We start from the raw sequence: 6,801 nt of genomic DNA, 5'->3' as shown, positions 1-6,801 counted from the left end.
GTTGTACACCCCTGAGCTGTTCCTTCTTAGGCCTAAAAAGAGCTGCTATCGCAGGACGCCCAAATTAAAGAGTCCTAATACCAACAGGACCAGGCCTATGTTGTGAAAAAGTTATTCCACCACCCCTACAGAATTTGTTCTTGTCATTATTCACATTTGAGCCATTCTAATGGGTGTCTCCAGCAGCCCAGTGGTGAAGGGGGGTTGGGAAAGATGCAGAGCTTCCCGAGGGAACCACAGGACCTGGCATTCTGGGAAATTCAAAAGTGCTAGTCCAGTTCTGGCAATCTGAACTCTTCCTCCTCAAAACTGAAGTCTGAGAGACATTCTTCCTCCCTTTGGCCACGGCTGACAAGAAAAGTAGCTGACCTGCAAAATGAGCACCAGTTAGGGTGGGGGTAGGGGAACACACCTTATAATTATGCTAAAATGTTGCCATTTCCTCCAAACTCTCAGTATTCACGTCTCATTATTCATTCCCCACTCTATTATTAGCAGGTCACCACTGAATCAGGGATGACTCCAGAACTTCTGTAGGAGGGGTTTGGGGCAGGTGAGCAATTCATTCTGGGAAAGAGAGTCTAAAACCAAGTGAATGGCCCTTTACATTAGCATGGGAAAACTTCCCCCATCCCACCTTGTCTCAACAGCGCCATTAATCTAGAAAAAACCACAGTGTCACTTTTCAGAGGTCTACCCTGTGTGCACACATGGAGAAGACACTTAGAATGTTAAAGTCAGCATGTTAAGTAATTTTCTTGAAATACTGGAACTATCACACAGTTTAATTTCTTCACAGTCCTTTTCATAATCTATTTAATTTTACTCCTTTTTAATTGTCTGGTACACCTTTAACACCTAAACTCCAAGAGAGAAGGAGCTTCACCTTATTTCCAGTGCCTATCACATAATGGTTTCTAAATGGAACTGATTCCAAGATTGGCCTCATTTAGGAGTGGATCTGTTGTTATAATCAGGTTTCCAAAATCTTTAGTATCAATACGGAACCCTTTCCTCTCACATTTCATAGGAAACTAGACTTCTTAAAGCCCAAACATGGATACGTTTCAAGTTTCCTTGACTGATTTAAATTGAATTAAAATAATTATTTTGTACAGGAAAAAAGTTTCAAAATTTTTCCATTTTTCAAAACATAACCACCTTTTCTTTCTCTACTGTCTTGCCTTCCAAACAAACATTGGGGTGAGTTAAGTAATCAAAAATCTAGCCAAAAATTAGCTCTCAATGACATGAAACACATATTTTGCTCCTTTTAAATAAAAATCCTATATGCAGTACGTTAATGATTTCTTTCAGAAATTACGTTGACAACTTAAGCCCTAATTCGAGATATCCATATAACTGGTTTACAGAAAGGTTCTTTGGCAAAATATTTAACACAAGATATATATGAGATGCTGAGATCTCGGTAATATACCTTACTTGAAAGGCATGAATAGTTTTTAAATAGTGTAGCATAATCACACTTAAGACCATAGTTTCTTTGTTTCCAAATCCCTGCAATTCTATTTGAGGGGATTTCTAAACGTCCTGTGTCTTCTCCTGTGTCCACAACCATAGACGTACACTGGTGGCCCTCAATCCTGCTCTCCAAACTTCAAGTAAGAGGCCAGAGACAAGGCGCTGGACTTGGAAAAGTCCTAGAAATTCCCTGCCTCAAAAGCACTTTCAGAGTTTCACCTTTCCCTAAGGAAGACAGAACTGAATAGATATGCTGAAGTCTTCCAAATCCTGCTGGTTGTTTTGAATTATGGCTCCACTGGCTGTGTACCCCTTGAGCTTTTATCTCCACATACTTGAAATAAATCCTGTAGTTCCTCTTCGGTTCCAGCATCTGTGACCTCTTCACAGGGTCTATATGCCACACCTGTTTTACCACTTTCTGAAATAAAGTTAACAAGGATCAATTCAGAAGTTTTTTTGTTCTAAAACTTCCTTTATACAATGGTAGCACCCAATAATTAGACATGCTTTTGATTTCTAAAAGCAGAAAATAAGAGCATTTTCCTAGAAGTTCCCTCATCTGACACTTCAGTTTTTATTATATTTGTGAAAACATATATAAGAAGTGTCAACTTTGGTTCAAAAACTTTATGATCTTAGAAATAATAACTAAGGAATAAGGACATAGAAATTAAAAGCTGTGGAAACAAAAATATTCAATCACAATACAATTAAATAGGAAGGCATTAGGTAGGGATCAAAATGAGTTCAAACCTGGGAGAGATACCACTGGACTGTAATAGATACTTCCTATTAGAAGCAAGGCAAGTGCCTACTCCTTGGGACCAAAATTCTACCAGATACAATGAACAAAGCTTTGGAAACAGAGACAGAGATAGAGAGTATTTGAAGACTCTACTGGTAGAAACTGGCCCATGTACCATCTGGACAATACAGCTTTCCTCAAGGAAAGCTAGAGACACCAGGCTTTTTGGTCTAAGGAGTTTCGGGTACATATAAGGAGTACCTTGGCATATTAGGCACAAACAACCCAGTCATTAGTTTGGTTCTTAAAGGTTGTTACCCAGAGTTGACAGCGGATGGAGATTGTGCCTGATGACCAGGGAAGTCAAACTTCACTGGAAGGACTGCCCAGGCTGGAAGGCCAAGACCAATCCAGGGTCAACTCTTACAAGCAAATAAGGTCTCGGACAACTTAGCTAGGATTTCTCAGTCTCTAAGCCTGCAGGGATGTGAAGCAGGGGAGCAATTCTGTTCCGGGAATCTACTAATCATAAAGTTTCCTTTGGGCACAGCCTGTGACATGCTCACTGCTGTATAACTCGATAGGGAACACAATCAACGCTATTCAGTAGCATGACCAGTTTCAAGGCTCACAAAAACGTAGCCGATTATTATATAAGAATCATACTCACCCAATATATCAGAAATGAAAACTGAAATTAAACTGATTCCAAAAACATAGTCTAATAAACTCTTCAACAAGAAAACAGCAGTAATAATAATAGTCAATATGTTTTGTCTGCTTACTATGTTTCAGGCATAGTTCTAAGCTTTTTACATTCATCATCTCATTTACTCTTACAATATCCCCCATTTGGTGGTAAGCTCAATTACTAACCCTATATGCAGATAAAGAAATTGCAGCTTAGAGATATTAAATACCTTTAAATGTCTCTGGCTAGAAAAACCTAAAATTGCAAGAACAACAACAACAAAATCTAAGAGACAATGTTAGGACTTAAACACAGGTGTCCAAGGCTTATAATGACTACACTATTCTGTATGATAAGCAAGCAATTGAGGAAGAAGTGGATCAAACACTTTCTGTATGAACTGAGGCAAGTGATTCTACATCTAAACACTGGGGACAATAATATTTGCTGTCGTTCTTCTCATAAATGACACAAAGAACAAATTTAAGACTGTTGCTGTGAAAGCATCTGGTGAATGAAAGAATATGCAATGTTGTAGATAACCAATATTTTCATCCAATTAACTTTTCAAATAAGTTTATTTGCTCACTGAAACTGAAGCACTTCAAGGACAATCAAAAAGGTCTTACCTAAAACCACAATCAGCAGTTTCTGGATGCATCTGTCATAGCTTTCTGAATAACAAGCTTCTGGGTTACCTTCCTTCCCATAAGGAATGATAATGACCCTAAATCCAACCAAAACAGATGAATTTAAAATGCCTATATGAATAACTGATTTCTAGGTAGTATGTTTAAAACTAAAAATGCATCTGTGATTCTTAGATCATAACCTTAGTGATTAAGGGCAGGCACAACACTGGGGTACGGGTGAATGTCTCTGTTGTAGGTATACCCTGGAATGGCACATTTTACTGCTCAGATCTATTCTGGAAGTTCCTAAAATACTAGACGGGAAATGCAAACCAAAAACGTGGCACAAATCTCATATTACTCACAGATTTCAAATGGACAAGCTGAGGCTACACTGCTACAGACCCTGCTCTCGTGTGCGTAAAGGGCTGGATTCATACAGTGAGATACATTTGGTTGTAGTGCAGATGATCTGGACTCTCCTCAACCATCACCCACTCAGGAGAATGGTGGAGCCTCCTCCACCCCATTCGCTAACAGCCCTGCCTCTGACTTAAAACCCTAAGCCCAAGTGCCACCATGGATTCTAGGAAAAAACTCAGTATCAATCGGAATCCCCTTTCTAGGGATCTACATTTACTTTTTCCGCTGAGGCCATTCTATAAGAGGCAAAGGACTGAACTTTTACACATGAGTTTATTTCAATCTTCAGACAATGATTTTGTTGGGATAACTGAAAGCAGGAAGACATGTGTATTTGAAGGACTATTTTAGCACAAAACAAATTATTAACCAAAAAAATACTAATAATAACTAATTTTCCCTCCTCCTAAGCTTCTTGGCAGGCAGTCAGTTCTAAAATTCTAAAGTTTAAGGTGCTGTCAGGTATTGCCTAAGATAAAAACCTATATTGTCGGGCAGAAAAATTCTGCCCAGGGCTTTACTTGCTTAGCAAAGGTGATGATGAATCTGAAAAGTTGAGTTTCAGAAAGAAAGGAAAAAAGAGAAATCCCACTCCCTCACCTCCCCACACACATACATACTGGAAAAAAGACCTTCCTCCAACTTATCCAAAGGTTCCTCAGCCATGCCAACTCCAAGACTCCTGCACTCGTGGGAGGGAAACACCACCTCTAAAGCACAAAAGAGCTTCAGGCTTTGCTTCTGAAGTGGTGTCACAATATCTTCATTTTCCCTTTCTTCAAGGTTAGAAAGATCCTGAAGCTGTTAGGATTTTGAATTAAAGGCTAGACTTCAAAATATTCTGTTGTTAGAAATAAAAACTAAACTCCAGCAATCCCAGGTAATAGTTTAGGTATGCTATAGCTTCAAAATCAAGTGGAACTTGCAAATGAATGACTAGATATGGACAACTATTTTTTATTATATACCATAAAAATACTAGAGAAAATTATGGACACCACCATCCAAGTCATTGAGATTATCACTAATTCTAGGTGGCAGGCCAATGCTCAGATACTTCTATGTGAAAGCCTCCCACATCTCCTCCCCATAGCCCTGTTCTATTCTTCTCTCTAAAGTCTAGGAGTTCAATGTTGAAAAGAGTCTGATTAGTCAAAGAAAATCTACAGAGTTTACCTTGATGATCCTTTTGACCACCCATGGAAACCAAAGAAGTAATTTGCCAATTCTTGACATCTGAAGCTGTTTAGGGCAAGCGTATTATGATGAACCGCCTTCTCTCTGGTGCCGAGACGAACCTAAAGACATAAAAGGCCTAAAAATATCACAACCCTACATAGAGACTCATTTTGGATATACCTGAGATTTATCAATACCAATTTCATAGAGTGTTTGTGAAGATTAAGTAGGACATTTTAAGCAATGAGTTCACAGTGATCCCTAAATAAATGTTATTTATTATTTTTAAGTCAGTACTTTTCTGCATCACTTCCAGGGCCCCTAATTAACCAGAAGGTTCTCTGACCTCCGGTGGTGAAAGTGATGACGAAAGCATCCAAGGAGGCCCAGCAGAAGCCTATTATGGGGCTGAGGGTAAGCAAAAGAATGGACTGTTTTACTCATTTCATCCTGTAGCTCCTGCTTGAGAATATGACCTGAAGAGGAGACAAGATGGACCTGCCACTGAATTAGGACATTAATCTGTAGCAACCCCTCCCCAAGTTACTAACCCCTGTTAGAACAGGGAATATGTATACCTCTATAAATGTAAATAAAGCAACCAAAAGAATTAGAGATTCATCTGCATTAACAAGCTTCTTTGAGAGTGCAAATATATCCAGTCTTAACTCTCTAAAAAACTTACATATTACTGTGGAGTTTTTACATCACTACTTCTTTCTTAAACGTCTATTTCCATTTTGAACAGGGTGTAGTATATAAATTTAGTCATAAAAATTCAAATAATACAAATAAAATCAAAGCATTGTTAATTCTTTATTGATTTGTTTGTGCATCTTCCTCTGTCACTAGTTTTATGAGCTCCTTAAGTGCTTGAAGGAACCATATATTATTCTTTCCTTCTTACCAGAAACAAGCATAGATCTTGGCATACAATAGAGGAGTGATGGTCTGTTGACTGAGTGAAGGAATGAGTACATAAGAAAATGAAATTACTTTCTCCAACTGAAGCTGCCTGCTGGGAAGGAGAAATGAAGACTAATTTTTAAATATTGAGTGTCGCATGGGAGGCTAGGTCCTGTGTGGTGAGTCATAATGGAGCTGTCCTGGACAATTAGGAAGCTTCAGAAGGGCTCTGAGCCCCTGGGTAGTAGAGACAGTTGACATCTGGGATAACCTTGCCACAGTTCTTGCTGGCAAACCTTTCCCTTCATGCTACTGAGAAAAATTCAGATACATTAGGCCTTTCCTTCATTTTATTTTAAGATGTTATTCTCTTTTCTGTATTTATAAAAAAAACAGGGGATAAAAGATAGGAAGATACCTGCCAATGAATAAAAGAACACATAATTGGAACTTCCGTGCTGGTGCAGTGGTTAACATTCCGTTATCCCAATGCAGGGGGCCGAGGTTCGATCCCCGGTCAGGGAACCAGGTCTCACATGCATGTTGCAACTAAGAGTTCGCACGCCACATTTAAGGAGCCTTCAAGCCAAAACTAAAGGAGCCTGCCTGCTGCAACTGGGGAGCCCACATGCCACAGCTGGCGAGCCCTTGAGCCGCAACTAAGGAGTCCACCTGCTGCAACTGAGACCCGGTGCAAGCAAGCAAATAAATAAATAAATAAAATTGAAAAAGAACGCATA

At 39.2% G+C, this 6,801-nt stretch overlaps 1 pseudogene; it reads right to left on the bottom strand.

The window, feature by feature from the left end:
• Positions 1-269: 269 nt before the first annotated feature.
• On the bottom strand, positions 270-5,274 carry LOC114890918 (annotated as a pseudogene).
• Positions 5,275-6,801: the final 1,527 nt, after the last annotated feature.

The sequence above is a fragment of the Monodon monoceros genome, unplaced genomic scaffold, assembly GCF_005190385.1.
Source record: "Monodon monoceros isolate NGI ecotype Baffin Bay Population unplaced genomic scaffold, NGI_Narwhal_1 Contig6671_ctg1, whole genome shotgun sequence".
NCBI lineage: Eukaryota > Metazoa > Chordata > Mammalia > Artiodactyla > Monodontidae > Monodon > Monodon monoceros.
Note: the sequence above shows the minus strand (reverse complement) of the source record. Positions and strands in the feature narration are given on the sequence as shown.